Raw genomic sequence first — 18,770 nt, forward strand, 5'->3', positions numbered from 1 at the left:
CATAACATCGCACCCAAGATACTGGAATTCCTGCCTATACAAAGGGGGACCCTCTCCAGTCAACTGACCTCTCACGGATTGCTCCTAACCTCCCATCCCCACCTCAGACGCCGGAGACGGCATTATTCAACCATCACCTCAACTACGATGTTCCATTCACTTTGAAGATCACCTGTCTGCTCATGACGGCTCCAAATACCATTGTTCGCTCATTACGACGGCTCCAAGGACCCTACATCTCTACCATACTCATGCATAGAGTGGGCCCCACCAATTACGCCCCTCTACCCCTAACCTATGCATTAGGTTGGGGCCCATCATTTTATGGAATACTAGTAAGACTATAAGTTATTATCAATCGTTCCAATATGGTTTCTAACAACTTTGCATTCAATTTTTGTAGTCTCTTATCTTAGGTGGCACAGATACTACAGCCGTAACCCTAGCATGGGCCCTCTCTTTGCTACTGAACAATCCCCATGTGTTAAAGAAGGCACAAGATGAATTGGACATCCACGTAGGTAAGGATAGAAATGTGGACGAATCCGACATCAATAACCTAGTGTACCTTCAAGCGATCGTCAAGGAAACAATGCGCCTCTACCCAGCTGCACCCCTCTCTGTCCCACACTCGGCAATCGAAGATTGCCAAGTGGACGGCTTTCATGTCCCAGCTGGCACTCGCATAATGGTGAACCTTTGGAAGTTGCAACGGGACCCACGTGTGTGGTCGGACCCACGTGTGTGGTCGATCCATAGCTTCTCGGAACCGCCTCGCCTCGCCCTCGAGGGCGTCATGAGCTACATTTACACCAAAATATCGCTTCCCCACAACCATCATAACCACGACATTAAATGTAAGAGTTTCAAACCATTCCTTCATCTCTATCTTAATTGGACGTGAATCATTCTTCTTCCATATTCCATACAAGTCTTTAACGCAAATGTCGATCTCGGTCGCTTGAACATGCTGGAGCATGCCTAGTCGATGGTTGGAGAGAAGCTCAACAGTGGCTAGCTTACGAATCTCGCGCCAATAAGCACCATAAGAAGTGAAGCCAAACATGGCTCCATCGTAAGCCAAAAACTTTCCGATGGCGTTCTGTGGACGAGCAGCAAGAATCTTGTCATTGGTAGTAAAGCATTCCTTTGCCAACTCTGAACTATTCACCACAAGTATGGGATTCAAGCCGAGTCGGATCATGAAGGCAGGCCCATACTTGTCTGTCATTGCGCTGAGCTTTCGAGCGACCGGCTCATTGCCTCCTAGCAAATGGAGGTGTCCGATTATAGGCCATCCGCCAGGAACTTCAGGCGGTGCCTTCTTACTCTTGTCACTCTCTCTTCTCGTAATAATCCAAAGTTTGTAGAAGAAAAATATGGCCAATAACCCAGCAATAGTTTGGATTTGGAGAAGCAAATCCATTGTATAGCTGAGCTGAGGAATGGAGATGAAAAGAAGGCGATAGACATGCGTATTTATGCATTCAAAGAGGAGGTTGTAACCATTAGTTATATTTCTTGGTCCAATTTGATGGCTCACCCTTGCATAGGGCTATCATCCTCAGGAGAGAAAAAATGCAAGTTTGTCTTATAAGGGCCCACTTGACTTATAAAGCACCACTCGCAATCAAATTGAAATATGGATTTGAAATTACTAGGTTTCGTAAATAGCATAAAAGTTTGTTTTACGTCCATTTTACATGCATGGATGGTTCTACAAGGGTATTTAGAAGATGAAAAGACCGAAATGGCCTATCATATGGACGGTTCGGATCATCCTATGGTGTGGGCCGTACATTATTTTTTGAAAATATTGAACTAAATGTGCTTATGCCATATAAAAATGTTGTTTTTAAATAAGTTAATTTGCTCATGAATCCATTTCTTTGACTGATTTACTTTTGTTTCTGGAGATACTATTTTATTTTATTTTTTTGTATTGTTCCTCTTAACATGTGAGATATTATGATCTTCACACACCCCTTGGTTTTTATAATGACACCCATTAAGAGACATGCTTGAAATAATGTGGTGCACACGATACAGCACAACCAAAGCCTGATACATCACACCTTTGGTTGATCCGAACCATTCAGTTTCTACGCATTATAACTCCCCCATAAAAAAATGCTTATTGCTTGTTGATTTTAGAGGTGCAACATGGGTAGATGTTTGTAGGAATTCGGGTTGAGCTTTTACCTTAAAACCAGGTCGGTTCGGGTTGATTGCCATGGGAGTGTACGTTTTGGTATTTGAAGATCAATTTTAATTCTACCAGTTGCAACGGCTACAATTGAGAGAGTTTTTTCTGAGTCAATTACGGAATTGGATGGGAGATCAATGGATGACTGATAGTTTGATTACTTACATTGAAAAAGATATAATTTGTAGCATAGATAATGAAACAATCATGTATTGCTTTTAGAAAAATGAAGAGTCGTCGACATTGAAAAAAGACATATTCTATGGCATTGATAATGAAACAATCATCCTTTCTAAACATGAAGACTCATCCCCATATGTATAAATCCTGGCTCCGCCACTGCACACAAGCTCAATTTTCATCAGATTTTGTCTTCATTGATGAGGTGGCTGCTCCCACATGCAACAGGCCATCCGTGAAATGCCTTCTGCGATGGACGTTAGCAAATCCCATTAGTTAGGCAAATTGTTTAGCAAGGGAAGGGGTGAATCTTAGTTGTCCTTGGAAATATTTGATTTTCTTCCCCAAGTTATTTTTTTATTGTACTGTTACTCTTACCTTGTCTCTCTGCAAGACCCGCTCGGCCTGGTGGTTTGTTTCTTTTATCAAAATAGTTCTTACCAAGGTTTTAAATTTCGGTTTCGGGGTATATTTCGGTCCCCACCAAAACCGAAATTTCGGTTGAAATTTGGTAAAAGGCCTCGAAATTTCGAAATTTGGGCTGAAATTTGGTAAAGGATTAAAAAAAAATATTTTTTCTAAAATTACCGAAATTTCTGAAATTTCGACCGAAATATTGTACGTTTTGAGGATTTCGGATTTCGGACGAAATTTAAAACCTTGGTTCTTACCATGTCAAACAATAAAAATAAAAATGGTTAAATGACGTAACCTAGATACATTAAACAAGTAAGATGGATTAGGATAGTCTCCTTTCATAACTGTCAAGACAGTACAAGAAATATGGACGATCTAAAAGACATCTATCTTTATCTGTCTATTTCTATAACTATTAAAACTTTGCTGGTCATGTCCACTCACTCAAGCTATTTAAAACTTAATAAATGAAAATTTTCATGTTCTATTAAATACCTTACAAATTTAGGTTTCATAATGGCTATTTAACAAATATGATTCATGTGAATTTCTCATTAGCTAGTACATACCTTATTTGTATCATATGTAATGGGAAAACTTAGTTTGCCATGCCAACTCCTCTATCTTATGTAAAACCTTATAACTATATATTAACTAAAGCAATATAAATGTAAAGTAGTTATTTAAAACCATATAATTGCAAAGTCCTTTAACTACTAAATTACTTTTAAATATAAATTTCTTTATAACTACATATTAACTACTTGCAATGTTTCAGCTCATGAATTGTGGCAAGGTTGGTCAATAGTTGGTAATTGTAGGGAGGAAAGGGCAAGTATTCATTAGGTGTGGGAGCCTGCTAGCAATACATTTTTAAAGTTGAATTTCGACAGTTCAAGTATGGGCTATCCTGCACAGGCTGGGATAGGTTTGTAATAGTAGGGAGGAAGGGGCAACTATTCATCAGGTGTGGGAGCCTCCTACCAATGTATTTTTAAAGTTGAATATCAAAGGTTCAAGTATGGGCTATCCTGGACAGTCGGGGATAGGCAGGATCTTAAGAGATGAGGTTGGGAATACAATATGAGCTTTTCCGGGCCCTATTGGGGTCGCCGATTCCCAATATGCACCAAAGAATAAGGATGTTGTAGCAAGATCGCATAGATGAAGTCATAGTAGAGGGTGATTCCTTAAATGTGGTAAGATGATTACAGAGTAGATCATATCCTTTGTGGCAGTTCCCTAGAGAGATTGATGAAATATCAGACCAACTTGCGGGTTCCTCTATCTCATATAATCATATTAGGAGGACGGCATCAATTGAAGAGAAGATGAGAGAGCAGTGCTTAAGATGGTTTGGGCATATCCAACGTAGGTCTTTTGGAGTGACTTGTGCCAAGTTGATGGAGTAAAAAGAGAGAGGGGCAAACCGAATACAACTTGGGTAGAAACAGTGAGGAAAGACTTGAGGGCTAGTGAAATCCCAAAGGGCAACCTAAGAGGGGGGTGAATTGGGTTATTTAAAATTTTCTTCTAACTACTTGGACAGTGTGAAATTTAAACCTAGATTTTACTAACCCTTGTTGAATTAGCAATGTAAATAAGGGAAAGAATTTACCCTACACCACACAAGAAGGGGATTAAGAGTAAGGAGACCACACGGAGATTTATAGTGGTTCGGTCACAAATGACTTACTCCACTACCCAAGTACTTTGTCTTTTCCTTAGGATTTACCTTCACTATGTTGAGATTCCACGCGCCGAATCTCCGGGCTTACAACCAACTCCGCCTCCAAGGGAACAAACCCTATTTGCAAGAACTGCCTCCAAGAAATCAACCCTCTTCGCATACCGCCTCAAATGGTACAACTCTTCTTTGCAAATACAAGAAGGAAAGGAAAATGAAAGCTCTTAAAGCCTCTTTGTAGGCAAATACAATCCACTCAAGCTCACAATCACTCCTAATGATTACCAAACAAAGCTTTAAGGAGTGCCTCTTGACAAGAAGTAAATGCAAGAATAAATGCTCTCAAGAGGTAGATGAAGAATTATTTTGATTTCAAGTATGAAGCTCTAGGGTTTGAAAAATGATAGTTCAAAAGGTTCTTTGGAAGGTCTTGAATGGGGTATAAATAGCTCAAGTTCATTTATGACCGTTTGGGGGCAAAACTATAAATATTTGGCCAAGAAAAAGTGGGTTGCGCAAGCTCCAACGGCTACTTTGCCAGACGGAGGAGGTCGACGGAGGTGTCGCGGTCGCTTGCCCTTATCGGGTGCTCCTTTTTAATTTTGAATTTTAAACATCCGTGGTCAACCGGGGTTGTTGCGGTCGCCGCCGAGGGCTTTCTGTTTGATTTAAATTTTCGTTCAAAACCTATCCGCGGTCGACCTAGCTATAGGCAATCGACCGCCAAGACCTTTCTGGATTGCTCCACAAATTCCAAGAGCATATGCGCAGTCGACCGGCCCAATATTTTTGGAGGATTGCTGGAATTCCAGCAACCCCTTTGCGGTTGCCCAGGAGACCCCGGTCGACCGGCCCTGTCTTAAAACCTTATTTTTGCCAATAAAAAACTTAGGGTCATGGGCCAAGGTCTTTGGGCTTCTTTCCTAAGTTTTCAAACACCTTTTTTAGTTTCTCAAAATTCATTTTAAATGGTTTTGAAAACATGGATTCATGCAAATGACTTCATGCCAAGAGGACTCTATTATACACTAAATGAACCATGAGTCTTCTTGAGTCTTTGTCTTCTAGGCATTTGCATGAGGTGTTCACTTGGAAGAGTCTTCTATCTTGCTTTTGTGCATGTGGCTTCCTTGAATCTTCAATACTTGTAGGATGACCACCAAGGCTTGACTTGCTCCAAGTTGAGCCCTTCTTCTCTTTGCTTCTAGTGATGACTTCGATGATTCCTGTCTTGGTCACAACACTAGAGCAACCATTAGTATTCTACAACTGGTCTGTCACATTTCAGACCAGCCACAAAATGAATGAAGACAATAGTTTTTGTCTTCATTCACTGTGTGGTTGGTCTGACATGCAACAGATCAGCTGCGAAATGCCTTTTAAGATGGAATATATATATAGAGGAAAATGATTGTAAGCTTGAAGCTCATATAGCTTATATGAGCTTGAGGGCCCAAACACATGTGATTTTTTTGCTCAATAACCAATATAGAGAAAACCCAATTGCAATTGATCATCAAACATCTAGATGTGATTTTTTTGCTTACATATAACTATATAAGTATGTTGTAATTCTTTTCTTCTGTTTGCTGCCTGTATTGGGTTTCTCTCACCACAAAGAAATTGCAGATTATCTGTCCAAAAGGGGAAAAAACAGGAGAGAGATAAGTAAGAATAATGTCAACTATTTATAAAATAAAAAATGAAAGCATTGAAACCAAGAATAGGGACCGTTCGATCTGTTCATCTGCAAGGTCAATCACAAGAAGAAACACAAGTGATTGCTACAAATATGGAAAAGCATGTTATTAATTATAAGAAAATCTAAAATGAAAAGATAAAAGATAAAATAAAAACAAGAGTTCTATCGCATAGTGCCGTGTATAGGAAACGTTGACCCAAAAACATTATCCCAATTGCACTGTAGTGCATACATACAAACATGTGTTTATATATAAGAGAGAGGAACAAGAACCCATAAAAAAATAAATAAGAAGAAGTCCTGGATTGCCATCTTTTCCCACAGCTTTCTTGAACTTCTAGACAGTGCAAGAGAGAGAAGAAGTTCAAGAAAGCTGTGGAAAAAAATGGCTGGACTTTTGAAGATTCCCCTCTCTAGATCATTCTCATTCAAAGGGAGAATGAGAGTCTTCAAACCAAAAGGGGAGCTATCTCTCTTAAATGAATGAGTGGAGGCGTCGATAATTTTAGTTAGAGAATAATGGTAGGTGTGTTTGGGTGGGATGATCTCTAGCTCAAATATCAAGTGTCTTAAGGCTCTCAAACCTTAAGACAGATTTCTCCATCTCGATTACCATTACCAAAGGAGGAATGACATCTCCTGACGATCCAGGAGAATCCACCCCCTCCCTTTTGCTCTGGAAGATGGCTACTTGGGTTCATTAAAAGGGTTGTGTGGAGGCAAAAATGAGGTGTGACCAAGGCGGTGGGTATCCGGCTAGTGGCAGTGAACCTTTTGTGTAGAATGATTCTGAGACTCCTAGGCAAGGGGTCAGAGGTTTTTTCCTTTACCCGCCAGAGTCTCAGACCCAATATAGTATGGAGGAAGTTTTTCCGTTCTTTACGACTTGTCTAAAAGCACAAACTAATTGACTATCTAAATGGTGATGACAAGTCTGTTTTGATGAATGCCTTGTCTTCTCTCTGTTTTTTATCAAGAGGAAAGCAGGTCCTCAAGAAATAAAGGATAATAGATGAAGAACTTGAAAGGGAAGTGAAATAGTCTTTACCAGGGTGGAAGCGTATGGAAGTGTAGACCTCACTGTATTAGTTGACCCTGAAGAGCCCTTTTGGCTTGTTACTGGCCTAGGAGTTTGCTCCTAGCCACCCTTAATTGATTCTATGTAATGCTAGTTGGGACCCCTGGTCCCCAGTGTAATTTTCATAGTATCAATGAAATTGTCATTTTTCAAAACAAAAAAAAAGGATATTGAATCCTATTCAAAAAATCCAGCAATCCAAACAAGGCCTTAAGGAAACCAATCATCAGGGAATGGATCCAACATATTGCCCCTGGTCCTATTAGATATTAGATGACTATACTTTTGATCATGATGTAGAATAGGTCTAGAAAAATCGATCATAGTGGAGGACAATCTACAAGTGTATGAGAGAAATTAAGCTCCAAGATTGTATTTTTGTTGATTTGAATTTGTTATTTTTGTCTTTCTTCCTTATGTAGGTGCTCACTTTGTTCTTTATACAATCTTTCGAGGGTAGCCTAGAATATCTAGCTACACGGAGTTTAGATCTCACTACTATTTTGTGGTTTCAAAGCGAGAGTCTTCTAGATGATATTTGGATATTGCACAAATAACCACCAATTTTGTTCTGAGATCACCCAAGAGTACTTAGGGTGTGTTTGGCGTACCGTTTGAAATAGCTTTTAAAACACCGTTTTACAAAACGGTGTTTTGCCAAACGGCGTTTTCATGTTTAGTTGGCCAGATCAAAATGGCATATTAAACGGCAAACGGAGGTATTGTGTGTTTGGTTGCAAATGCCTCAAAACAGAGTTTTAGTGGTAAAATGACCAAAAAGGGCATTGTTTGGTTGGCCTCAATGTAACTCAACTACTCTCTCATTAGGCCCAATATTAAAAGGTCATTAGGATCTCATTCAAACACTACTAAAATTAATTGCCAAAAAAAAATGGCTATACCTTTGGGGTTCTTCTCCTTCTTCTTCTTAACGGCTGGATTTGTCGGATTTGACGGACGAGTGGAGGCGCTGAGGCAGTGAGGCGTGAGAGGGTTTGCAACTTTGCAAAGTAGATGAAGAAAGTAAGAAACTAGGGTTTCTTTTAATTCTTTTGTCTTTAAAAAATCAAAATTAAGTGATCATATAATGATATCAGCAGCCCCTTATTTTGAATTAAATATTAACAATTTAACAAATTTGTGTCCACAAGAATGATATTAACACCCCCAGTTTTTTGGTATTTGACGTAACGCATAAAATCGCAAGCATATACGTAAAAATGGGTTTTGGTGAGGGCAAACACATAAAAACCCACAGCCCAAAAACTTCGTTCAAAACGGCGTTTTGCAAACGGACCCCCCCCCTCCGTTTGCAAAACGCCATTTTGAGGGTTCAAAATGGTGTTCCAAACGGCGTTTCAAACGGCGGCTGCGCACCCAAACACTCCCAAACGGCCATTTGGCCCCAAAACGGTGTTTCAAACGCCAAACGGTGTTTTAAACGGTACGCCAAACACGCACTTACTATGTCATCCAAAGTAATGGTCAGAATCAAAATCAAGGAAATAAAGAAATAAATACAAATGTACAATCATTGAAAACTATTTCACGTGAATCAAGTTAAATCTCTTCACTAAGGTTCTCGACAAGGCCTTGAGGCTAAATTGTTACAATTTATTGTCTAATTAGGTTTTAAACACCAATGATACAGCCATGATGACTTTTAAAACCACTAAAATACTGTTATAATGTACCAAACACTAGTTGGAATCTTAGAACCACAATTTTGAGTCTTGGAACCACTATGTAATCACTTGGAACCACTAATGTACCAAACACTAATGTAATTAACACCTTGGAACCACTATGTAATCACTTAATGTACCAAACATCAGTTTCAAAATACTATTAGAATGTCCCAATCAAAAGTAGCACTCTTGGAACCATCATTTAGACTCTTGGAACCACTTAACACCTCGGAACAACTATAATATGGTTCCCAAGTGGTTCCGGAGCCTATGTAATGGTTCCAAAAAGTTTAACACACTCATGATCAGTTTCAAAATACTATTAGAATGTGCCAATCACAAGTGGCATTCTTGGAATCATTTAGACTCTTGGAACCACTTAACACCTCGGAACAACTATAATATGGTTCCCAAGTGGTTCCGAAGCCTATGTAATGGTTCCAAAAGGTTTAAAACACTCATGACCAGTTTCAAAATACTATTAGAATGTCCCAATCACAAGTAGCACTCTTGGAACCATCATTTAGACTCTTGGAACCACTTAACACCTCGAAACAACTATAATATGGTTCCCAAGTGGTTCCGGAGCCTATGTAATGGTTCCAAAAGGTTTAAAACACTCATGATCAGTTTTAAAATACTAATAGAGTGTCCCAATCACAAGTAGTACTCTTGGAACCATCATTTAGACTCTTAGAACCACTTAACACCTCGGAACAACTATAATATGGTTCCCAAGTGGTTCCGGAGCCTATGTAATGGTTCCAAAAGGTTTAAAACACTCATGATCAGTTTCAAAATACTATTAGAATGTCTCAATCACAAATAGCACTCTTGGAACCATCATTTAGACTCTTGGAACCACTTAACACCTCAGAACAACTATAATATGGTTCCCAAGTGGTTCTGGAACCTATGTAATGGTTCCAAAAGGTTTAAAACACTCATTATCAGTTTCAAAACCAATTTCATACTATTAGAATGTCCCCATCACAAGTACCACTCTTGGAACCATAATTTAGACTCTTGGAACCACTTCACACCTCGGAACAACTATAATATGGTTCTCAAGTGGTTCTGGAGACTGTAATTTTTCCAAAATATTTAAAACACTCATGATCAGTTTTAAAACCAATTTCATACTATTATAATGTCCCAATCACAAGTAGCACTCTTGGAACCATAATTTAGACTATTCGAACCACTTAACACCTCGGAACAATTATAATATGGTTCCCTAGTGGTTCCGGGGCCTATGTAATGGTTCCAAAGGTTTAAAACACTCATGATCAGTTTCAAAACCAATTTCATACTATTAGAATGTCCCCATCACAAGTACGACTATTGGAACCATAATTTAGACATACTTGAAGCTATGTTTATCACCCAAGTAGTTTAGTAAGTAATGGTATTTTTTTTGGGAAATGTTGTCCACACTACTGTATTTTGATGAGGGCACTCCTCACTTAATTAAAAGTACGGTATGGCCCTCACATAGGATGATCCAAACCGTCCATTAGATGGGCCACAGCCTAAATGGGTTGTGTCCCAAAAATCATTTCCATAGGTTGATTCTAACCCTCCGATCTATAGAGGGTTAGGATAAACCCTCTAACATTCTGATCGGAGGGTTAGGATCAACCTATGGAAATGCTTTTTGGGGCACAACTTATTTAGGCTGTGGCCCATCTAATGGACGGGTTGGATCATCCTATGGTGCGGGCCATACAGTACTTTTAATAAAGTGAGGAGAGTCCTCATCAAAATATGGTAGTGCGGATAACATTTCCCTTTTTTTTTTCAAAGAACAATGGCTGTTTTTTACGTTGGCAATGGCTGTTTTTCATCAACCCAGGTATTGGCAATGGTTGTTTCTCACGTTGGAACTTGCTTGGGGAAGAAGAAAGAAAAGAAAAGGTGGTAGGTTAAATAGCTTAGGGATTAGAGCGTACATAGCTGGTGGGAAAAGGCAAGGGGGTATTTTCGTCCTAAATGGTCTATTTTCGTACCTGACAGCCTTTTTTTATAGATTTGAAATGTCCACCCTTTGGTATCGATGATCGATATTAATTTTTTTTTCTAAAAGCTGCTCAATGACCGAACTGCTAAGTTCTAGCAGAGAAGACTGGAAAATTAGGTTTATAGTCGGTGTGGCGTAGGCTCCTAATCTACATATTTTTCATACAGAATCTTTAGCATAAGTTTCAAAATAAGCAAGGCCGAAAAATCTTCTTCTGTAGAATATCAATAGGATGCTGATGGATGGTAGATGCACACAATTCTGTCAATAATTCAATATGAGCTCAGGCACAAGGTTATTTGTAATTTCTGTTTGAAAAGAGTTTCCATAGTGTGGCCCACATTGACCAACCAAGTTGATTTAGGGGGATATTGATGGATGGTAGATGCACAAAATTCAGTCAATAATTCAATATGAGCTCAGGCACGAGGTTATTTGTAATTTCTGTTTGAAAAGAGTTTCCATAGTGTGGCCCACATTGACCAACCAAGTTGATTTAGGGGGATGTTGATGGATGGTAGATGCACAAAATTCAGTCAATAATTCAATATGAGCTCAGGCACAAGGTTATTTGTAATTTCTGTTTGAAAAGAGTTTCCATAGTGTGGCCCACATTGACCAACCAAGTTGATTTAGGGGGATATTGATGGATGGTAGATGCACAAAATTCAGTCAATAATTCAATATGAGCTCAGGCACGAGGTTATTTGTAATTTCTGTTTGAAAAGAGTTTCCATAGTGTGGCCCACATTGACCAACCAAGTTGATTTAGGGGGATGTTGATGGATGGTAGATGCACAAAATTCAGTCAATAATTCAATATGAGCTCAGGCATAAGGTTATTTGTAATTTCTGTTTGAAAAGAGTTTCCATAGTGTGGCCCACATTGACCAACCAAGCTGCTTTAGGGGGTGGGTGTGTTATACATTTTTGCTAAGATGTGTTTTTAGGCCAACTTAAGATAACTCTCATCAAGGAGTCATAAATTATGAAGAGAATTAGTCCAATGGAAAACTAACCACATTCCCCAATGTTTTAAATAAAATGATTTCAAAATAAAATAAAATAAAAATGGGAGCAATGCACATCAAGATAATTAACTGATTATAGGTTCCTCTCCATGGATGTGTGTATTAGTGTGTGTGTGTGTGTGTGCGTGCGCGCGTGTAAGATAATTAAGTGGTTATAGGTTCCTCTCTCTCTCTCTCTCTCTCTCTCTTCTATGTGGATCTTCTTGAATGACTTGTAGCTCTTCATCGGGGATCATAGTGTATCCTAATTTTTGTGCTCAGTTTCCATCAACAAGTTAAATCTTTCCATCTTTAGCACGAATCATCTTGATTTGAACAGAATCCCTGTTAGGAAAATTAACATTTCTACAAGAGAAGAATCCATTTGAAGAACATGATGAATAGGAGGAATTTTTTTGAAAGATTACTATTTTGAATTTTTTTCTTGAAAACTAGAAATAGTTGGAAAAGTTGCGGTCAATCCACTAGTATAAACCATGGAGCCAAGCTGATTTACATGGCTACTACAAGGGAGAAAATGGACTCCATTCTATATAATCAAAGCCTGTTTCCATTAAACATGTCTAATGTCCAGAAAAGATACTAGATATTCAAGGCATACTAAAAGTTTGGATGAACTAAAGTGTCAATTTGTCTTATACAGACATTTTAATATCTTTATTTGGTCCATCTATCTTTATCTACTTAGGAGAAATGGGAAAAATACCATAAAGTTGCAAACAAGAAATGGGCATACTTGTAGCCCTAATTCAATGATGGATCCAATGTCTTGTGTATTCGGAAGTTTCCAAGAATAGGAAAACGACAATTTCAACAACTATCCAACCCGGTTATTTAATGTTCTGTTTATTCCCTCTTTCATAGCCACAAATCTTTCTGGCTACAAAATAGGAAATCTTTCTCCTGAGAGCAATCAAATGTTTCATTTTATTAGGAAAAGGCTAATTTTTCTCAGCAATGCCTCTGCCATTTCATATGAAAATATATTTGATTATTTGATAAGGGATGAGTAATAGAACTGAAAGATATTTTTTATTAGCTTCTTAATTGGAGCTATTGGGGAATTGTAATAGCCTTTGGCAGCTTATTAAAATAAATAAAACAAGGTAAGCTCGTTCCATTATCAAAACAGTGTAAAAGGTATTCCTTATATTTTTATAGGGATTTGCTAGGGACATTGCAATAGGCATTTCACGGTCGGGCTGTTGCATGATAAAGCAGCCACAGAGGCTCAGTTTTCGTGTTATTGATTTAATTCATCTGAGGTGGCTGCTTTCCCATGCAACAGCCCAGTCGCAAATGCCATCTGATGGTCCCTTGCAAATCGCATTTTTTATAAGGGTACTAATATTGTTCTCAGCAAATTCATTTTTGATAAGGCTACTGAATTGGCATGATCATCTTTTGATAAATGCAGTAACTCACCATGTCTTTTATTACTTAATCAGCTGTTGTGGGTTTTGTTAACGAGTGCCCAGAGGCCAGAGCACTCCTTAAGTTGCATTGAAAATGTAAATCTACTCATTGCTTCAGAAAAAAAACTCAAAAGCCATGTAAAACGCGGTAAATTTATTGTAGATTTACATTTTCAAACAAAACCCAAAAAACATGGTACTGCCAGTGACACATTATTCTTTTTAAAGCTAATGTCAGTACGAAGAGACATCACCCAACGTGGGTTTCGCAAGGCATTTCCAGGCTATCTCCATTCCATCTCACACAATCATCTATGGACTTCCTTGCCCAATTGCAAGCTATTGGTGGACTTCTAGCCTTAGTTATTTTCTACAGTCAATGGATATCAAAGACCAAAAGCACAAAATATAAGGGCAAAGAGGCACCCGAAGCATCCAATGCGTGGCCTATAATCGGCCACCTCCATCTGCTAAGCGGGAGTGAGTTTCTTGCTCGAACTCTGGGAGCCAAGTCTGATAAATATCCCGGATCTTCACTCTCCGTCTGGTCTGGGCATGCATCGCGCCCTTGTCATTAGTAGTTAGGAGGTTGCAAAGGAATGCTTAACTATAAATGACAAAGCTCCCGCCAATCGTCCAAGAAGTACAGCCGGAAAATACTTGGCCTATGACTACGCAGTGTTTGGGTTTTCAGCCTATGGGCCTTACTGGCGTGAGGTACTGTGAAACAATTTTAGCCAATTACTCCAAATGGTTTAGGCCCTGTTCGTGTGAGATAATGACAACCGATGGTGAGCCTCCAAAGCGATTATTGGACTCAAATTAGATTATTTTTTAGTCCAATAATCGGTTTGAGGGCTCACCTTCTGTTATCTAATCTCAAACGAAGAGGGCCTTAGCTGTTTTTAATGAAGGAAAATACTTTTTAGATGGGATCCAATGTTGAAAATAAATAAGAGCCGAAAACGAACGATTGATTAGGCCATTTTCATTTGTGGGGGTGCGCACTCTATTTTTTTGTTTGTTTGTGCATGCATCACGACTACGCCGTTTTTGGGTTATAAGGGCCTAATTGGCATGAGGTACTATGAAACAACCACTTACTCATCACGACTACGCCGTTTTTGGGTTATAAGGGCCTAATTGGCATGAGGTACTATGAAACAACCACTTACTCCCAAAGCTTAAGTTATTATATAGAGTTGTTGTTATATATTTAATCATTTATACTTCATCACTCCTGTAAGAATTAGTTTAAATTAATATGTGAGATTTGATGATACTTGATTAAGGTGTTAGATTAAGCAACTAGACTAAATGGAGTAATTAGGTTAGACTAGTGTTGTTGCTATCTTTATCTCTTTCTACAACCAATGCTTATCTTTCTATTTTTATATTTTTAGTATTCTATATAAAAACTCATTGGGCCCTCTGTAATTAATCAAGATTAGTGAAATTCATAATTTTATCAACTCCCCCTCACGTATGGTCCTTCTTTTTTGGGTTCGCTGTACACGTGAGTTTTTTAATATCAAGTATTTGTTGGGTTTCGAACTCGGGATCCACCATGAGGCAATTGTTCTGATGCCTTGTAAAACAACCAGTTACTCTGAAAGCTTAAGTTGTTAGAGTTAGTGTTATTTAATCATTTATACTTAAACAGGTACGCAAGATAGCCACACTTGAGATTCTCTCAAGCCGCCACCTGGAAGTGCTGAAACACGTCCGAGCTACAGATATCAACATGAGCATAACAGATTTGTACAGGCTCTGTGTGAAGTATGGTAAGGATTCGGTTAAGGTTGATATGAAACAATGGTTTGGAGATTTGTCATTTGATGTGGTCTACATGATGGTGGCTGGGAAGAGATATTTTGGTTCTAATGTTGCTTGTGATGAAGAAGAAGCGAGGCATTTCAGAGAAGCAATGGCTCAATTGATGTATCTCTCTGGCGTGTTTGTTGTGTCTGATTCAATCCCTTTTTTTTTTGATCGGTAAGCTAGGGTTAGGCGGACCCCTACCAGTATATTAATTAAAGAAAGATATTACAATGAAAGAAACAAGACCACTCCCCAATCTTGAGAACAATGACTAAGGGACAGGGAAACAACAATGATAATAATACCCTTGATAACAAAACAAGAAAGAGAATAGAGAAAACATGTGAAATCTAGAGCCGGTCCTCATGATTAAGCCACTAATGATCCAAGGCGTCTTTCATCTTCTGGCTAAAATACCTTGGTCTCTGGCTCTTCCTCAGCTTCTGAACCTTAGAAGATTTAGTTTTCCTTTGATGGAGGGTTTCTTTTTCCTTCAGATGGGAGTGTTCTTCTTCATCAGCTTCCATTTCCGACTCTTCTTTGGAGGAGTACTCTGTTTCAGGCCTAATTGCCTCCTCCTTACTATGACAAGGTTCACTTTGTTCCTTCTCAGGCCTCGAATCGGCTGAGACTGACAATCCACCAGAGACATCATGATTATCCGTGATGGGGGCTGGGGGTTGGGAGATGTTTGGTCTGGGAGGAGGGTTAAATGGTTGAGGTTGGGTACCAGGTCCAGAGGAGGAAGGCTTAATTTGACTGGGGGCAATGGGGCTGCCGTTTGAATTTTGTGAAGGGGTTTGGGCCTTGGTTGGGGATGTTGTAAGAAAAGGGTCTTGGGCCTGACTGGAGTAGAGGGGGTTTTCTTTGGGAGATTGGATCTCTGAGGATTGAGAGCTGGGGTCTTTCTCTGAATAGGATGGGTTCTCTTCAGATTCCATTGAAACCAAAATGTCAAATGGGTTACTAATTTGGATATCAATAGCTGGGAGAGGGGGGGGGGGATGTTTTCTGTTCTTCTTGGGAAGGTGCAACTGAACTATTTCCTGCTTCCTGGTTTCCCAATTGCTTTTTGGGGATCCATTCTTGCTTCTTCTTCCCTTGAGGAATCGGCCTTTGAGCAGTTTGGGCACATCTGTCTGAATTGTGGCAGAATTCTTTGCAGTGTTGGCAGGCTCTTGGCCTCCAATCATATTCTACAGCTTGGGTCTCTAAGCCAGTAGGGGTTTGGATGTGGATTATGTCTGGTAGGGAGTCCTCTTCAGAGATTTCAACACATACCCGGGCGTATGTGAGTCTTGTGCATTCTGCAGTTTGAGTGTCCATGATTCAATCCCTTTTCTTAAGTTTTTGGATCTTCAAGGGCATGAGAGAGAGATGAAGAGGGCTGCCAAACAACTGGATTCTCTCCTTGTTAGTTGGTTGGAGGAGCACCGAAAGAAGAGCCTAGTATTATAAAAGAGTGAGAGTGAGAAGGATTTCATGGACGTGATGTTATCAATCCTTGAGAAAAGACAGATATCCGGTTATGATCCTGATACAATTATCAAGGCAACTTCAATGGTATGTTGATGTTTTTAAATTAGTTTTGTAGGGAATTTTCCTAAGTCTTAGAATACATTTTAGTTAGTCATATAAAACCAAAAGGTAAAATTTTCAACAAATTCAAGAAGGGTACTGTTATCCCCACACCCATGATCTGATAATGGGAATGGGATGATCTTGCTATGCTTTACACTAGTATGATTGACAGTTGAGAGCTCTTTGGGAATTGTAATTGCATTTGACAGCTGGTTAAAAAATTTAAAACAAGGTGAGTTTGTCCCATTATCAACATGGTCGTGGGGATATCAGTGATCAGTCCCAATCCCAAAATACTACATATGTAACATTTATGATATTTATCAGACACTCAAACTTCTTTTTCATAAATATGCCCTTTTTGTGACTACAAAAGAAAGGCTTTTTGTTTTTAATTTCATGGATATTGAAATAGTAGTCCCTGTTTGGATTGCAGGAATTTTCTGAAAAAGTTTGGAAGGAAAAATATTTTTAAAATTTCGTACTTTTTACACAAAAAAATAACTTGCAAGAACCCTATTCAATTTTTACTTAGAGGGACCTTCCGTTTATGATGATTTCCCTCTAAATTAAACATAATCATGTCATTCCCTCTAAATCTAAGAAAGGCATCACAAATGTTTTTAATGCAATCCAAAGTCCAGACATGGTCAGGAAATTTTATAGTTAAACTTTCTTGGAAGTCATAAGTAGGGGACAAGAATTCCACCTTAGTAAGCATGCAATAATTACCCAAGAGACATCCTAGGGACTTTCTGGGAGCTCAATGTTATATTGGCAACCAAATGAGGAATGACATCCCAAATCCAAACAAAATCCCCACAGCTGCCGGATTTTGTGTAGCCAAACACTGCCTAAAAAAGGGAGGAAACCCCACAGAACTCTTTCCTTCTCAACTCAACTAAGCCTTCGTCCCAAACTAGTTGGGTCGGCTTATATATTTTGGAAGATGACTTGAACTTTATCTTGCAGGCTCTAATCCTAGGTGGTACGGAGCCCACATCGACCTCCCTTACATGGGCTCTCTCCTGACTTCTCAATAATCGCCATGTATTAAAATAGGCCCAAGAGGAATTAGACATCCAAGTGGGCAAGGATAGATTTGTGGAAGAATCAGATATAAAGAACCTGGTGTACCTCCAAGCCATTTTCAAGGAAACAATACGCCTCTACCCTGCGGGTCCCCTCTCAACACCACACGAAGCTGCAGAAGATTGCAACAGTTCTGGGTTCCACATTCCAGCTGGCATGCGTATATTGGTGAACCTTTGGAAAATTCAGAGGGACCCACGAGTCTGGTCCTACCCTTGTGAATTCAAACCTGAGAGATTTCTCAATACCCACATGGATGTTGATTTTAGAGGCCAACACTTTGAGTACATCCCTTTTGGATCTGGCCGTCGATCTTGCGCAGGGATCTCGTTAGCCGTTCATATCATGCACTTGGCACTTGCTCGTCTAATTCAGGGATTTGATATGGCTACATATCTGGATTTGCCTGTTGATATGACTGAGAGTTTAGGCCTAACAATGCCTAAAGCAATCCCACTGGAAATTCTCCTCACCCCACGCCTGAATTCCAAGCTTTATGAATTATAGATGGTTATAAGGGCCAAACCATTGTGACTTTACATGGATTGTTGTATTTCATATGGGTTATATGCTACTTTATTAATATTGTCTATTTAATACTAATAAGAGACATTTATGTAATCTGTTTCTGTTTGTATTTCTGCCTCCCATGTATGGGTTCATTGACATCTCTTGCCCAGTGACTCTACCAAGCCCTTCATCAGTACGGTATTCAAACCCTAAAACACCTTGTGGTTAAATCTTATTTATGGGACTCTTCATCATAGTTCTTGCTAATGAATGGAAAATCTGATGAATTGACCAACCCTTCCTGTTCAAACAAAAGGCAAAACAAACATAAAAATAAAAATA

General features: G+C 39.1%; 2 pseudogenes across 1 annotated transcript; one reads left to right on the top strand and one right to left on the bottom strand.

Annotated features, from left to right (window-relative positions):
* Window positions 1–559: 559 nt before the first annotated feature.
* On the bottom strand, window positions 560–1,426 carry LOC143875652 (strychnine-10-hydroxylase pseudogene; annotated as a pseudogene).
* A 12,296-nt stretch (window positions 1,427–13,722) lies between these two features.
* LOC143875860 (xanthotoxin 5-hydroxylase CYP82C4-like) lies at window positions 13,723–18,547 on the top strand (annotated as a pseudogene). Its single transcript, XR_013250213.1, has 4 exons — window positions 13,723–14,141; window positions 15,088–15,389; window positions 16,565–16,808; window positions 17,799–18,547. The product of XR_013250213.1 is annotated as a xanthotoxin 5-hydroxylase CYP82C4-like (transcript).
* The last annotated feature ends 223 nt before the right edge of the window (window positions 18,548–18,770 follow it).

Source organism: Tasmannia lanceolata, unplaced genomic scaffold (genome assembly GCF_043159265.1).
Source record: "Tasmannia lanceolata isolate RefF3 unplaced genomic scaffold, GAP_Taslan_0.1 ptg000004l, whole genome shotgun sequence".
NCBI classification, from domain to species: Eukaryota; Viridiplantae; Streptophyta; class Magnoliopsida; order Canellales; family Winteraceae; genus Tasmannia; species Tasmannia lanceolata.